This window comes from Oncorhynchus nerka, linkage group LG3 (genome assembly GCF_034236695.1).
Source record: "Oncorhynchus nerka isolate Pitt River linkage group LG3, Oner_Uvic_2.0, whole genome shotgun sequence".
NCBI lineage: Eukaryota > Metazoa > Chordata > Actinopteri > Salmoniformes > Salmonidae > Oncorhynchus > Oncorhynchus nerka.
The window spans coordinates 83826970-83844241 of NC_088398.1; positions in this window are offsets into that span (position 1 = coordinate 83826970).

The window sequence follows — 17272 nt, forward strand, 5'->3', positions numbered from 1 at the left end:
CCATCTCCCTACACCCCTCTCCTCTCTCCATCGTTCCTGGTGAGCCCAACAGGTCAACCCTCTCCACGTCTCTCTCCCCTCCATCTCCCCTACACCCCTCTCCTCTCTCCATCGTTCCTGGTGAGCCCAACAGGTCAACCCTCTCCACGTCTCTCTCCCCTCCATCTCCCCTACACCCCTCTCCTCTCTCCATCGTTCCTGGTGAGCCCAACAGGTCAACCCTCTCCGTCTCTCTCCTCCATCTCCCTACACCCCTCTCCTCTTCTCCATCGTCTCTCAACCTCCCTCCATCTCCCCTACACCCCTCTCCTCTCTCCATCGTTCCTGGTGAGCCCAACAGGTCAACCCTCTCCACGTCTCTCTCCCTCCATCTCCCCTACACCCCTCTCCTCTCTCCATCGTTCCTGAGTGAGCCCAACAGGTCAACCCTCTCCACGTCTCTCTCCCTCCATCTCCCCTACACCCTCTCCTCTCTCCATCGTTCCTGGTGAGCCCAACAGGTCAACCCTCTCCACGTCTCTCTCCCTCTCCATCTCCCCTTCCTGGTGACACCCCTCTCCTCTCTCCATCGTTCCTGGTGAGCCCAACAGGTCAACCCTCTCCACGTCTCTCTCCCCCTCCATCTCCCCCTCCATACACCCCTCTCCTCTCTCCATCGTTCCTGGTGAGCCCAACAGGTCAACCCTCTCCACGTCTCTCCCCTCCATCTCCCCACACCCTCTCCTCTCTCCATCGTTCCTGGTGAGCCCAACAGGTCAACCCTCTCCACGTCTCTCTCCCTCCATCTCCCCTACACCCCTCTCCTCTCTCCATCGTTCCTGGTGAGCCCAACAGGTCAACCCTCTCCACGTCTCTCTCCCCTCCATCTCCCCTACACCCCTCTCCTCTCTCCATCGTTCCTGGTGAGCCCAACAGGTCAACCCTCTCCACGTCTCTCTCCCCTCCATCTCCCCCTACACCCCTCTCCTCTCCATCGTTCCTGGTGAGCCCAACAGGTCAACCCTCTCCACGTCTCTCTCCTCCATCTCCCCTACACCCCTCTCCTCTCTCCATCGTTCCTGGTGAGCCCAACAGGTCAACCCTCTCACGTCTCTCTCCCCTCCATCTCCCCTCACCCTCTCCTCTCCATCTTCCTGGTGAGCCCAACAGGTCAACCCTCTCCACGTCTCTCCATCTCCCTACACCCTCTCCTCTCTCCATCGTTCCTGGTGAGCCCAACAGGTCAACCCTCTCCACGTCTCTCTCCCTCCATCTCCCTACACCCCTCTCCTCTCTCCATCGTTCCTGGTGAGCCCAACAGGTCAACCCTCTCACGTCTCTCTCCCCTCCATCTCCCCTACACCCCTCTCCTCTCTCCATCGTTCCTGGTGAGCCCAACAGGTCAACCCTCTCCACGTCTCTCTCCCCTCCATCTCCCCTACACCCCTCTCCTCTCTCCATCGTTCCTGGTGAGCCCAACAGGTCAACCCTCTCCACGTCTCTCTCCCCTCCATCTCCCCTACACCCCTCTCCTCTCTCCATCGTTCCTGGTGAGCCCAACAGGTCAACCCTCTCCCCACGTCTCTCTCCCCTCCATCTCCCCTACACCCCTCTCCTCTCTCCATCGTTCCTGGTGAGCCCAACAGGTCAACCCTCTCCACGTCTCTCTCCCTCCATCTCCCCTACACCCCTCTCCTCTCTCCATCGTTCCTGGTGAGCCCAACAGGTCAACCCTCTCCACGTCTCTCTCCCCTCCATCTCCCCTACACCCCTCTCCTCTCTCCATCGTTCCTGGTGAGCCCAACAGGTCAACCCTCTCCACGTCTCTCTCCCCTCCATCTCCCCTACACCCCTCTCCTCTCTCCATCGTTCCTGGTGAGCCCAACAGGTCAACCCTCTCCACGTCTCTCTCCTCCATCTCCCTACACCCCTCTCCTCTCTCCATCGTTCCTGGTGAGCCCAACAGGTCAACCCTCTCCACGTCTCTCTCCCTCCATCTCCCCTACACCCCTCTCCTCTCTCCATCGTTCCTGGTGAGCCCAACAGGTCAACCCTCTCCACGTCTCTCTCCCCTCCATCTCCCTACACCCCTCTCCTCTCTCCATCGTTCCTGAGTGAGCCCAACAGGTCAACCCTCTCTCTCTCCCCCTCCATCTCCCCCATAGCACCCCTCTCCTCTCTCCATCGTTCCTGGTGAGCCCAACAGGTCAACCCTCTCCACGTCTCTCTCCCCTCCATCTCCCCTACACCCTCTCCTCTCTCCATCGTTCCTGGTGAGCCCAACAGGTCAACCCTCTCCACGTCTCTCTCCCTCCATCTCCCCTACACCCCTCTCCTCTCTCCATCGTTCCTGGTGAGCCCAACAGGTCAACCCTCTCCACGTCTCTCTCCCTCCATCTCCCCTACACCCCTCTCCTCTCTCCATCGTTCCTGGTGAGCCCAACAGGTCAACCCTCTCCACGTCTCTCTCCCCTCCATCTCCCCTACACCCCTCTCCTCTCTCCATCGTTCCTGGTGAGCCCAACAGGTCAACCCTCTCCACGTCTCTCTCCCTCCATCTCCCCTACACCCCTCTCCTCTCTCCATCGTTCCTGGTGAGCCCAACAGGTCAACCCTCTCCACGTCTCTCTCCCTCCATCTCCCTACACCCCTCTCCTCTCTCCATCGTTCCTGGTGAGCCCAACAGGTCAACCCTCTCCACGTCTCTCTCCCCTCCATCTCCCCTACACCCCTCTCCTCTCCCATCGTTCCTGGTGAGCCCAACAGGTCAACCCTCTCCACGTCTCTCTCCCCTCCATCTCCCTACACCCTCTCCTCTCTCCATCGTTCCTGGTGAGCCCAACAGGTCAACCCTCTCCACGTCTCTCCCTCCATCTCCCCTACACCCCTCTCCTCTCTCCATCGTTCCTGGTGAGCCCAACAGGTCAACCCTCTCCACGTCTCTCTCCCTCCATCTCCCCTACACCCCTCTCCTCTCTCCATCGTTCCTGGTGAGCCCAACAGGTCAACCCTCTCCCGTCTCTCTCCCCTCCATCTCCCCTACACCCCTCTCCTCTCTCCATCGTTCCTGAGTGAGCCCAACAGGTCAACCCTCTCCACGTCTCTCTCCTCCATCTCCCCTACACCCCTCTCCTCTCTCCATCGTTCCTGGTGAGCCCAACAGGTCAACCCTCTCCACGTCTCTCTCCCTCCATCTCCCCTACACCCTCTCCTCTCTCCATCGTTCCTGGTGAGCCCAACAGGTCAACCCTCTCCACGTCTCTCTCCCCTCCATCTCCCTACACCCCTCTCCTCTCTCCATCGTTCCTGGTGAGCCCAACAGGTCAACCCTCTCCACGTCTCTCTCCCCTCCATCTCCCCTACACCCCTCTCCTCTCTCCATCGTTCCTGGTGAGCCCAACAGGTCAACCCTCTCCACGTCTCTCTCCCCTCCATCTCCCCTACACCCCTCTCCTCTCTCCATCGTTCCTGGTGAGCCCAACAGGTCAACCCTCTCCACGTCTCTCTCCATCTCCCCTACACCCTCTCTCCTCCATCTCCTGGTGAGCCCAACAGGTCAACCCTCCACGTCTCTCTCCCTCCATCTCCCCTCACCCTCTCCATCGTTCTGGTGAGCCCAACAGGTCAACCCTCTCCACGTCTCTCTCCCCTCCATCTCCCCTACACCCCTCTCCTCTCTCCATCGTTCCTGGTGAGCCCAACAGGTCAACCCTCTCCACGTCTCTCTCCCCTCCATCTCCCCTACACCCCTCTCCTCTCTCCATCGTTCCTGGTGAGCCCAACAGGTCAACCCTCTCCACGTCTCTCTCCCCTCCATCTCCCCTACACCCCTCTCCTCTCTCCATCGTTCCTGGTGAGCCCAACAGGTCAACCCTCTCCACGTCTCTCTCCCTCCATCTCCCCTACACCCCTCTCCTCTCTCCATCGTTCCTGGTGAGCCCAACAGGTCAACCCTCTCCACGTCTCTCTCCCCCATCTCCCTACACCCCTCTCCTCTCTCCATCGTTCTGAGTGAGCCCAACAGGTCAACCCTCTCCACGTCTCTCTCCCTCCATCTCCCTACACCCCTCTCCTCTCTCCATCGTTCCTGGTGAGCCCAACAGGTCAACCCTCTCCACGTCTCTCTCCCTCCATCTCCCCTACACCCCTCTCCTCTCTCCATCGTTCCTGGTGAGCCCAACAGGTCAACCCTCTCCACGTCTCTCTCCTCCATCTCCCCTACACCCCTCTCCTCTCTCCATCGTTCCTGGTGAGCCCAACAGGTCAACCCTCTCCACGTCTCTCTCCCCTCCATCTCCCCTACACCCTCTCCTCTCTCCATCGTTCCTGGTGAGCCCAACAGGTCAACCCTCTCCACGTCTCTCTCCCCTCCATCTCCCTACACCCCTCTCCTCTCTCCATTGTTCCTGGTGAGCCCAACAGGTCAACCCTCTCCACGTCTCTCTCCCTCCATCTCCCCTACACCCCTCTCCTCTCTCCATTGTTCCTGGTGAGCCCAACAGGTCAACCCTCTCCACGTCTCTCTCCCTCCATCTCCCCTACACCCCTCTCCTCTCTCCATCGTTCCTGGTGAGCCCAACAGGTCAACCCTCTCCACGTCTCTCTCCCCTCCATCTCCCCTACACCCCTCTCCTCTCTCCATCGTTCCTGGTGAGCCCAACAGGTCAACCCTCTCCACGTCTCTCTCCCCTCCATCTCCCCTACACCCCTCTCCTCTCTCCATCGTTCCTGGTGAGCCCAACAGGTCAACCCTCTCCACGTCTCTCTCCCCTCCATCTCCCCCTACACCCCTCTCCTCTCTCCATCGTTCCTGGTGAGCCCAACAGGTCAACCCTCTCCACGTCTCTCTCCCCTCCATCTCCCCTACACCCCTCTCCTCTTCTCCATCGTTCCTGGTGAGCCCAACAGGTCAACCCTCTCCACGTCTCTCTCCCCCTCCATCTCCCCTACACCCCTCTCCTCTCTCCATCGTTCCTGGTGAGCCCAACAGGTCAACCCTCTCCACGTCTCTCTCCCCTCCATCTCCCCTACACCCCTCTCCTCTCTCCATCGTTCTGGTGAGCCCAACAGGTCAACCCTCTCCACGTCTCTCTCCCCTCCATCTCCCCTACACCCCTCTCCTCTCTCCATCGTTCCTGGTGAGCCCAACAGGTCAACCCTCTCCACGTCTCTCTCCCTCCATCTCCCCTACACCCCTCTCCTCTCTCCATCGTTCCTGGTGAGCCCAACAGGTCAACCCTCTCCACGTCTCTCTCCCCTCCATCTCCCCTACACCCCTCTCCTCTCTCCATCGTTCCTGGTGAGCCCAACAGGTCAACCCTCTCCACGTCTCTCTCCCCTCCATCTCCCCTACACCCCTCTCCTCTCTCCATCGTTCCTGGTGAGCCCAACAGGTCAACCCTCTCCACGTCTCTCTCCCCTCCATCTCCCTACACCCCTCTCCTCTCTCCATCGTTCCTGGTGAGCCCAACAGGTCAACCCATCTCCCCCTCGTCTCTCTCCCCTCCATCTCCCCTACACCCCTCTCCTCTCTCCATCGTTCCTGGTGAGCCCAACAGGTCAACCCTCTCCACGTCTCTCTCCCCTCCATCTCCCCTACACCCCTCTCCTCTCTCCATCGTTCCTGGTGAGCCCAACAGGTCAACCCTCTCCACGTCTCTCTCCCCAGAGGTCCATCTCCCTACACCCCTCTCCTCTCTCCATCGTTCCTGGTGAGCCCAACAGGTCAACCCTCTCCACGTCTCTCTCCCCTCCATCTCCCCTACACCCCTCTCCTCTCTCCATCGTTCCTGGTGAGCCCAACAGGTCAACCCTCTCCACGTCTCTCTCCCCTCCATCTCCCCTACACCCCTCTCCTCTCTCCATCGTTCCTGGTGAGCCCAACAGGTCAACCCTCTCCACGTCTCTCTCCCTCCATCTCCCCTACACCCTCTCCTCTCTCCATCGTTCCTGGTGAGCCCAACAGGTCAACCCTCTCCACGTCTCTCTCCCTCCATCTCCCCTACACCCCTCTCCTCTCTCCATCGTTCCTGGTGAGCCCAACAGGTCAACCCTCTCCACGTCTCTCTCCCCTCCATCTCCCCTACACCCCTCTCCTCTCTCCATCGTTCCTGGTGAGCCCAACAGGTCAACCCTCTCCACGTCTCTCTCCCCTCCATCTCCCCTACACCCCTCTCCTCTCCCATCGTTCCTGGTGAGCCCAACAGGTCAACCCTCTCCACGTCTCTCTCCCCCTCCATCTCCCCTACACCCCTCTCCTCTCTCCATCGTTCCTGGTGAGCCCAACAGGTCAACCCTCTCCACGTCTCTCTCCCTCCATCTCCCCTACACCCCTCTCCTCTCTCCATCGTTCCTGGTGAGCCCAACAGGTCAACCCTCTCCACGTCTCTCTCCCTCCATCTCCCCTACACCCCTCTCCTCTCTCCATCGTTCCTGGTGAGCCCAACAGGTCAACCCTCTCCACGTCTCTCTCCCTCCATCTCCCCTACACCCCTCTCTCTCTCCATTGTTCCTGGTGAGCCCAACAGGTCAACCCTCTCCACGTCTCTCCCCTCCATCTCCCCTACACCCCTCTCCTCTCTCCATCGTTCCTGGTGAGCCCAACAGGTCAACCCTCTCCACGTCTCTCTCCCTCCATCTCCCCTACACCCCTCTCCTCTCTCCATCGTTCCTGGTGAGCCCAACAGGTCAACCCTCTCCACGTCTCTCTCCCCTCCATCTCCCCTACACCCCTCTCCTCTCTCCATCGTTCCTGGTGAGCCCAACAGGTCAACCCTCTCCACGTCTCTCTCCCTCCATCTCCCCTACACCCCTCTCCTCTCTCCATCGTTCCTGGTGAGCCCAACAGGTCAACCCTCTCCACGTCTCTCTCCCTCCATCTCCCCTACACCCCTCTCCTCTCTCCATCGTTCCTGGTGAGCCCAACAGGTCAACCCTCTCCACGTCTCTCTCCCCTCCATCTCCCCTACACCCCTCTCCTCTCTCCATCGTTCCTGGTGAGCCCAACAGGTCAACCCTCTCCACGTCTCTCTCCCTCCATCTCCCCTACACCCCTCTCCTCTCTCCATCGTTCCTGGTGAGCCCAACAGGTCAACCCTCTCCACGTCTCTCTCCCCTCCATCTCCCCTACACCCCTCTCCTCTCTCCATCGTTCCTGGTGAGCCCAACAGGTCAACCCTCTCCACGTCTCTCTCCCCTCCATCTCCCCTACACCCCTCTCCTCTCTCCATCGTTCCTGGTGAGCCCAACAGGTCAACCCTCTCCACGTCTCTCTCCCCTCCATCTCCCTCCACCCCCAGAGGTCAACCTCTCTCTCCATCGTTCCTGGTGAGCCCAACAGGTCAACCCTCTCCACGTCTCTCTCCCTCCATCTCCCCTACACCCCTCTCCTCTCTCCATCGTTCCTGGTGAGCCCAACAGGTCAACCCTCTCCACGTCTCTCTCCCCTCCATCTCCCCTACACCCCTCTCCTCTCTCCATCGTTCCTGGTGAGCCCAACAGGTCAACCCTCTCCACGTCTCTCTCCCTCCATCTCCCCTACACCCCTCTCCTCTCTCCATCGTTCCTGGTGAGCCCAACAGGTCAACCCTCTCCACGTCTCTCTCCCCTCCATCTCCCCTACACCCCTCTCCTCTCTCCATCGTTCCTGGTGAGCCCAACAGGTCAACCCTCTCCACGTCTCTCTCCCCTCCATCTCCCCTACACCCCTCTCCTCTCTCCATCGTTCCTGGTGAGCCCAACAGGTCAACCCTCTCCACGTCTCTCTCCCTCCATCTCCCCTACACCCCTCTCTCTCTCCATCGTTCCTGGTGAGCCCAACAGGTCAACCCTCTCCACGTCTCTCTCCCCTCCATCTCCCCTACACCCCTCTCCTCTCTCCATCGTTCCTGGTGAGCCCAACAGGTCAACCCTCTCCACGTCTCTCTCCCTCCATCTCCCCTACACCCCTCTCCTTTCTCCATCGTTCCTGGTGAGCCCAACAGGTCAACCCTCTCCACGTCTCTCTCCCTCCATCTCCCCTACACCCCTCTCCTCTCTCCATCGTTCCTGGTGAGCCCAACAGGTCAACCCTCTCCACGTCTCTCTCCCTCCATCTCCCCTACACCCCTCTCCTTTCTCCATCGTTCCTGGTGAGCCCAACAGGTCAACCCTCTCCACGTCTCTCTCCCCTCCATCTCCCCTACACCCCTCTCCTCTCTCCATCGTTCCTGGTGAGCCCAACAGGTCAACCCTCTCCACGTCTCTCTCCCCTCCATCTCCCTACACCCCTCTCCTCTCTCCATCGTTCCTGGTGAGCCCAACAGGTCAACCCTCTCCACGTCTCTCTCCTCCATCTCCCCTACACCCCTCTCCTCTCTCCATCGTTCCTGGTGAGCCCAACAGGTCAACCCTCTCCACGTCTCTCTCCCCTCCATCTCCCCTACACCCCTCTCCTCTCTCCATCGTTCCTGGTGAGCCCAACAGGTCAACCCTCTCCACGTCTCTCTCCCCTCCATCTCCCCTACACCCCTCTCCTCTCTCCATCGTTCCTGGTGAGCCCAACAGGTCAACCCTCTCCACGTCTCTCTCCCTCCATCTCCCCTACACCCCTCTCCTCTCTCCATCGTTCCTGGTGAGCCCAACAGGTCAACCCTCTCCACGTCTCTCTCCCCTCCATCTCCCCTACACCCCTCTCCTTTCTCCATCGTTCCTGGTGAGCCCAACAGGTCAACCCTCTCCACGTCTCTCTCCCCTCCATCTCCCCTACACCCCTCTCCTCTCTCCATTGTTCCTGGTGAGCCCAACAGGTCAACCCTCTCCACGTCTCTCTCCCCTCCATCTCCCTACACCCCTCTCCTTCTCCATTGTTCCTGGTGAGCCCAACAGGTCAACCCTCTCCACGTCTCTCTCCCCTCCATCTCCCCTACACCCCTCTCCTCTCTCCATCGTTCCTGGTGAGCCCAACAGGTCAACCCTCTCCCACGTCTCTCTCCCTCCATCTCCCCTACACCCCTCTCCTTTCTCCATCGTTCCTGGTGAGCCCAACAGGTCAACCCTCTCCACGTCTCTCTCCCCTCCATCTCCCCTACACCCCTCTCCTCTCTCCATTGTTCCTGGTGATATTACCAGTGTATTTATCCCTGCGTTTCCTGTCTCTCTGTACCAGTGTATTTATCCCTGTGTTTCCCGTCTATCTGTACCAGTGTATTTGTCCCTGTGTTTCCAGTCTCTCTGTACCAGTGTATTTATCCCTGTGTTTCCTGTCTCTCTGAGCCAGTGTATTTATTCCTGTGTTTCCTGTCTCTCTGTACCAGTGTATTTATCCCTGTGTTTCCTGTCTCTCTGTGCCAGTGTATTTATCCCTGTGTTTCCTGTCTCTCTGTACCAGTGTATTTATCCCTGTGTTTCCTGTCTCTCTGTACCAGTGTATTTATCACTGTGTTTCCTGTCTCTCTGTACCAGTGTATTTATCCCTGTGTTTCCTGTCTCTCTGTACCAGTGTATTTATCCCTGTGTTTCCTGTCTCTCTGTACCAGTGTATTTATCCCTGTGTTTCCTGTCTCTCTGTACCAGTGTATTTATCCCTGTGTTTCCTGTCTCTCTGTACCAGTGTATTTATCCCTGTGTTTCCTGTCTCTCTGTGCCAGTGTATTTATCCCTGTGTTTCCTGTCTCTCTGTACCAGTGTATTTATCACTGTGTTTCCTGTCTCTCTGTACCAGTGTATTTATCCCTGTGTTTCCTGTCTCTCTGTACCAGTGTATTTATCCCTGTGTTTCCTGTCTCTCTGTGCCAGTTCGTCTTGTTTGCCAAGTCAACCAGCGGTTTTCCTTCCTCCTATTTTTCCTCCCAGTCTCTGTTTGTTTCTAGTCCTCCTGGGTTTGACCCTTGCCTGTCCTGACTCCCAACCCTCCTGCCTGACCACTCTGCCTGTTCTTACCACCCTCCTGCCTGTTCTGACTACCAGCCTGCCTGTTCTGACCACCCTCCTGCCTGTACTGACTCCGAACCCTCCTGCCTGACCACTCTGCCTGTTCTGACCACCCTCCTGCCTGTTCTGACCACCATCCTGCCTGTTCTGACTACTAGCCTGCCTGTCCCCTTGTACTGTTTTTGGACTCTAACCTGGTTTATAAACTCTCGCTTGTCTCCGACCTGCCTTTTACCTCCTCCCTTTTGTTATAATAAATATCGGAGCTCAACCATCTGCCTCCTGGTTCTGCATTAGGGTCTCACCTTGTGCCCTTATACTGGGTCTGCATTAGGGTCTCACCTTGTGCCCTTATACTGGGTCTGCATTAGGGTCTCACCTTGTGCCCTTATACTGGGTCTGCATTAGGGTCTCACCTTGTGCCCTTATACTGGGTCTGCATTAGGGTCTCACCTTGTGCCCTTATACTGGGTCTGCATTAGGGTCTCACCTTGTGCCCTTATACTGGGTCTGCATTAGGGTCTCACCTTGTGCCCTTATACTGGGTCTGCATTAGGGTCTCACCTTGTGCCCTTATACTGGGTCTGCATTAGGGTCTCACCTTGTGCCCTTATACTGGGTCTGCATTAGGGTCTCACCTTGTGCCCTTATACTGGGTCTGCATTAGGGTCTCACCTTGTGCCCTTATACTGGGTCTGCATTAGGGTCTCACCTTGTGCCCTTATACTGGGTCTGCATTAGGGTCTCACCTTGTGCCCTTATACTGGGTCTGCATTAGGGTCTCACCTTGTGCCCTTATACTGGGTCTGCATTAGGGTCTCACCCAGTCACTTATACTGGGTCTGCATTAGGGTCTACACCTTGTAAGCCCTTATACTGGGTCTTTGAGATACAGGGTCTCACCTTATCCCTTATACAGGGTCTGCATTAGGGTCTCACCTTGTGCCCAGTATACTGGGTCTGCATTACAGGGTCTCACCTTGTGCCCTTATACTGGGTCTGCATTAGGGTCTCACCTTGTGCCCATATACTGGGTCTGCATTAGGGTCAATCACCTTGTCACTTAGATACAGGCGTCTGTCATTAGGGTCTCACCTTGTCACTACATACTGGGTCTGCATTAGGGTCTCACCTTGTGTCCTTCCTACTGGTGTATCAATATTACAGGCGTATCACCTTCACTACAGTGCGTATTAATACCCCAGTCACTACAGAGATACAGGCGTATCAATATTTTTGGATAAAAGAGATACAGTGCACCCAGTTTTAAGCACAATACACCCAGTCACTACAAGATGGCTCAATATGCTCACTGGAATTCATAGCTTTGGAAAGAAATACACCCAGTCACTACAGAGATACAGGTGTATTCACAGTCACTACAAAGATTTTCACCCAGTCACTACAGAGATACAGGCGTAGAACAAATGTTTACAGGCGTATCAAAACCAACTACAGATGTATGACCGTCACCAGGAAATGCACAATTTCTGAGGCACGTTTTACACAGTCATCTCCTTATATGGCTGTGATCAATGCGACCCAGTCACTACATGAACGGACTCTTTCTCTTGTTTCCCCAGTCACTGCAGCATTGTGACGTATTTGTACAGGCATATCACCCAGTCACTACAAGATTGGTGTATCCAATACACCCAGTCACTACAGAGATACCAGGTGTCCACCCAGTCACTACAGAGATCAGGTGTATCAATACACCCAGTCACTACAGAAGATACAGGTCGTATTTTTCCATTCAAATCTCAGAACAAACCAGTCACTACAGAGATACAGTGCTTTCAATGGAGAGAAAGAGATATGACAAACCACCTCACTACAGGATTGAGGCGTTCAAACAACCAGTCACTCCAGAGTTTCAGGCGTATAAATACACCCAGTCAATACAAAAAGGCGTTTGACATGTAGGTACAGAATTTTCGGTTAGTTTCAATACACCCAGTCACTACAGAGATACAGGTGTATCAATACACCCAGTCACTTCAGGAAAAAGGTGTGGACATCTGCTATACACCCAGTCAACTACAGAGTCTCTAACTTGTATCAATACACCCAGTCACTACAGAAGATTCTACAAAGGTAAATTATTTTCATTTGATTCCTTGGCTGGTTTTTCAATGACCCATGTTGCGTGCTAAATGCTAATGCTAAATACACCCAGTCACTAAGAGATACAGGTGTATCACCACTCTTACACAAATTAGTGATTTTCTCTGGTTCTAAAGCATATTTTGAAAATCTGAGACGACAGGATTGTTAAGAAAAGGATAAGCTTGAGAACAGACATATTTATCACTTCGTTTCATTTGGCGATTTTTAAAAATACAGGCTAAATACACCCAGTCACTACAGAGATATGCTATCAATGAGCTTGTCACTGAGATACAGGCGTCCATACACCCAGTCATGCAGGATGGGGCACTAAGAGGATTTATACTGGGTCTGCATTAGGGTCTCACCTTGTGCCCTTATACTGGGTCTGCATTAGGGTCTCACCTCACTGAGATGCCCTTCATACTGGGTCTGCATTAGGGTCTCACCTTGTGCCCTTATACTGGGTCTGCATTAGGGTCTCACCCAGTCACTGTACCTGCTTATACTGGGTCTGCATTAGGGTCTCACCTCACTGATGCCAATACACCCAGTCACTGGGTCTGCATTAGGGTCTCAATTGTGCCCTTATACTACAGAGATGTTCCCTCAGTCTGAGCAGTGAATTTCAGAGGTACAAAGAAGTAACTACAGTAGATGGGTATTTTAATACACCAGACAGTCACTACAGAGATACAGATGTGTATCAATACACCCAGTCACTACAGAGATACAGGCGTATCAATACACCCAGTCACTACACCCAGTCACTACAGATACAGGTGTATCAATACACCCAGTCACTACAGAGATACAGGCGTATCAATACACCCAGTCACTACAGAGATACAGGCGTGTATCAATACACCCAGTCACTACAGAGATACAGGCGTATCAATACACCCAGTCACTACAGAGATACAGGCGTCCTACAGAGATCAGGCTAACTCAGTGTATCAATACACCCAGTCACTACAGAGATACAGGCGTCAATACACCCAGTCACTACAGAGATACAGGCGTCACTGTATCAATACACCCAGTCACTACAGAGATACAGGCGTATCAATACACCCAGTCACTACAGAGATACAGGTGTATCAATACACCCAGTCACTACAGAGATACAGGCCCAGTCACTACAGAGATACAGAGTCACTACAAAGATACAGGTGTATCAATACACCCAGTCACTACAGAGATACAGGCGTATCAATACACCCAGTCACTACAGAGATACAGGCGTATCAATACACCCAGTCACTACAGAGATACAGGCGTATCAATACACCCAGTCACTACAGAGATACAGGCGTCCTTCCTAACTCAGTGTATCAATACACCCAGTCACTACAGAGATACAGGTGTATCAATACACCCAGTCACTACAGAGATACAGGCGTATCAATACACCCAGTCACTACAGAGATACAGGCGTATCAATACACCCAGTCACTACAGAGATACAGGCGTATCAATACACCCAGTCACTACAGAGATACAGGCGTATCAATACACCCAGTCACTACAGAGATACAGGCGTATCAATACACCCAGTCACTACAGAGATACAGGTGTATCAATACACCCAGTCACTACAGAGATACAGGCGTATCAATACACCCAGTCACTACAGAGATACAGGTGTATCAATACACCCAGTCACTACAGAGATACAGGCGTATCAATACACCCAGTCACTACAGAGATACAGGCGTATCAATACACCCAGTCACTACAGAGATACAGGCGTATCAATACACCCAGTCACTACAGAGATACAGGCGTATCAATACACCCAGTCACTACAGAGATACAGGCGTATCAATACACCCAGTCACTACAGAGATACAGGCGTATCAATACACCCAGTCACTACAGATACAGGCGTATCAATACACCCAGTCACTACAGAGATACAGGCGTATCAATACACCCAGTCACTACAGAGATACAGGCGTATCAATACACCCAGTCACTACAGAGATACAGGCGTAACTCAGTGTATCACACCCAGTCACTACAGAGATACAGTGTATCAATACACCCAGTCACTACAGAGATACAGGCGTATCAACTCAGTCACTACACACCAGTCACTACAGAGATACAGGCGTGTATCAATACACCCAGTCACTACAGAGATACAGGCGTATCAATACACCCAGTCACTACAGAGATACAGGCGTCCAATTCACTACAGACTACAGGCGTATCAATACACCCAGTCACTACAGAGATACAGGCGTCAATCACCCAGTCACTCAGTGGCGTATCAATACACCCAGTCACTACAGAGATACAGGCGTCCTACACCTCACTAGTGTATCAATACACCCAGTCACTACAGAGATACAGGCGTATCAATACACCCAGTCACTACAGAGATACAGGCGTATCAATACCCAGTCACTACAGAGATACAGGCGTATCAATACACCCAGTCACTACAGAGATACAGGCGTATCAATACACCCAGTCACTACAGAGATACAGGCGTATCAATACACCCAGTCACTACAGAGATACAGGCGTATCAATACACCCAGTCACTACAGAGATACAGGCGTCCTCAATCACCCAGTCACTACAGAGTCACTACAGAGATACAGGCGTATCAATACACCCAGTCACTACAGAGATACAGGCGTATCAATACACCCAGTCACTACAGAGATACAGGCGTATCAATACCTTCACTAACTACAGTGTATCAATACACCCAGTCACTACAGAGATACAGGCGTATCAATCCCCAGTCACTCAGTCACTACAGAGATACAGGCGTATCAATACACCCAGTCACTACAGAGATACAGGCGTATCAATACACCCAGTCACTACAGAGATACAGGCGTATCAATACACCCAGTCACTACAGAGATACAGGCGTCCAATACACCCAGTCACTACAGAGATCAGTGTATCAATACACCCAGTCACTACAGAGATACAGGCGTCCAATACACCCAGTCACTACAGAGATACAGTGTATCAATACACCCAGTCACTACAGAGATACAGGCGTCAATACACCCAGTCACTCAATAGATACAGTATCAATACACCCAGTCACTACAGAGATACAGGCGTATCAATACACCCAGTCACTACAGAGATACAGGCGTATCAATACACCCAGTCACTACAGAGATACAGGCGTATCAATACACCCAGTCACTACAGAGATACAGGCGTATCAATACACCCAGTCACTACAGAGATACAGGCGTATCAATACACCCAGTCACTACAGAGATACAGGCGTATCAATACACCCAGTCACTACAGAGATACAGGCGTATCAATACACCCAGTCACTACAGAGATACAGGTGTATCAATAGATAGTCACTACAGGGCGTATCAATACACCCAGTCACTACAGAGATACAGGCGTATCAATACACCCAGTCACTACAGAGATACAGGCGTATCAATACACCCAGTCACTACAGAGATACAGGCGTATCAATACACCCAGTCACTACAGAGATACAGGCGTATCAATACACCCAGTCACTACAGAGATACAGGCGTATCAATACACCCAGTCACTACAGAGATACAGGCGTATCAATACACCCAGTCACTACAGAGATACAGGCGTATCAATACACCCAGTCACTACAGAGATACAGGCGTATCAATACACCCAGTCAATACACCACCCAGTCACTACAGAGATACAGGCGTCATCAATACACCCAGTCACTACAGAGATACAGGCGTATCAATACACCCAGTCACTACAGAGATACAGGCGTATCAATACACCCAGTCACTACAGAGATACAGGCGTATCAATACACCCAGTCACTACAGAGATACAGGCGTATCAATACACCCAGTCACTACAGAGATACAGGCGTAGACTACAGATACAGGCGTATCAATACACCCAGTCACTACAGAGATACAGGCGTATCAATACACCCAGTCACTACAGAGATCAGGCGTATCAATACACCCAGTCACTACAGAGATACAGGCGTATCAATACACCCAGTCACTACAGAGATACAGGCGTATCAATACACCCAGTCACTTCCTAACTCAGTGTATCAATACACCCAGTCACTACAGAGATACAGGCATTCAGACAATACACCCCAGTCACTACAGAATCAGGCGTATCAATACACCCAGTCACTACAGAGATACAGGCGTGTATCAATACACCCAGTCACTACAGAGATACAGGCGTATCAATACCCAGTCACTACAGAGATACAGGCGTATCAATACACCCAGTCACTACAGAGATACAGGCGTATCCTAACCCAGTCACTCAATACACCCAGTCACTACAGAGATACAGGCGTCAATTCCCAGTCACTCAGTGTATCAATACACCCAGTCACTACAGAGATACAGGCGTCAATACAGAGTATCAATACACCCAGTCACTACAGAGATACAGGCGTATCAATACACCCAGTCACTACAGAGATACAGGCGTCCTTCCTAACTCAGTGTATCAATACACCCAGTCACTACAGAGATACAGGCGTATCAATACACCCAGTCACTACAGAGATACAGTATCAATACACCCAGTCACTACAGAGATACAGGCGTCCAATCACCCAGTCACTACAGAGATACACCCAGTCACTACAGAGATACAGGCGTATCAATACAGTGTATCAATACACCCAGTCACTACAGAGATACAGGCGTATCAATACACCCAGTCACTACAGAGATACAGGCGTATCAATACACCCAGTCACTACAGAGATACAGGCGTATCAATACACCCAGTCACTACAGAGATACAGGCGTATCAATACACCCAGTCACTACAGAGATACAGGCGTATCAATACACCCAGTCACTACAGAGATACAGTATCAATACTCACTACAGAGATACAGGCGTATCAATACACCCAGTCACTACAGAGATACAGGCGTATCAATACACCCAGTCACTACAGAGATACAGGCGTATCAATACACCCAGTCACTACAAAGATACAGGCGTATCAATACACCCAGTCACTACAGAGATACAGGCGTATCAATACACCCAGTCACTACAGAGATACAGGCGTATCAATACACCCAGTCACTACAGAGATACAGGCGTATCAATACACCCAGTCACTACAGAGATACAGGCGTATCAATACACCCAGTCACTACAGATACAGGCGTATCAATACACCCAGTCACTACAGAGATACAGGCGTATCAATACAGGCGTATCAATACACCCAGTCACTACAGAGATACAGGCGTATCAATACACCCAGTCACTACAGAGATACA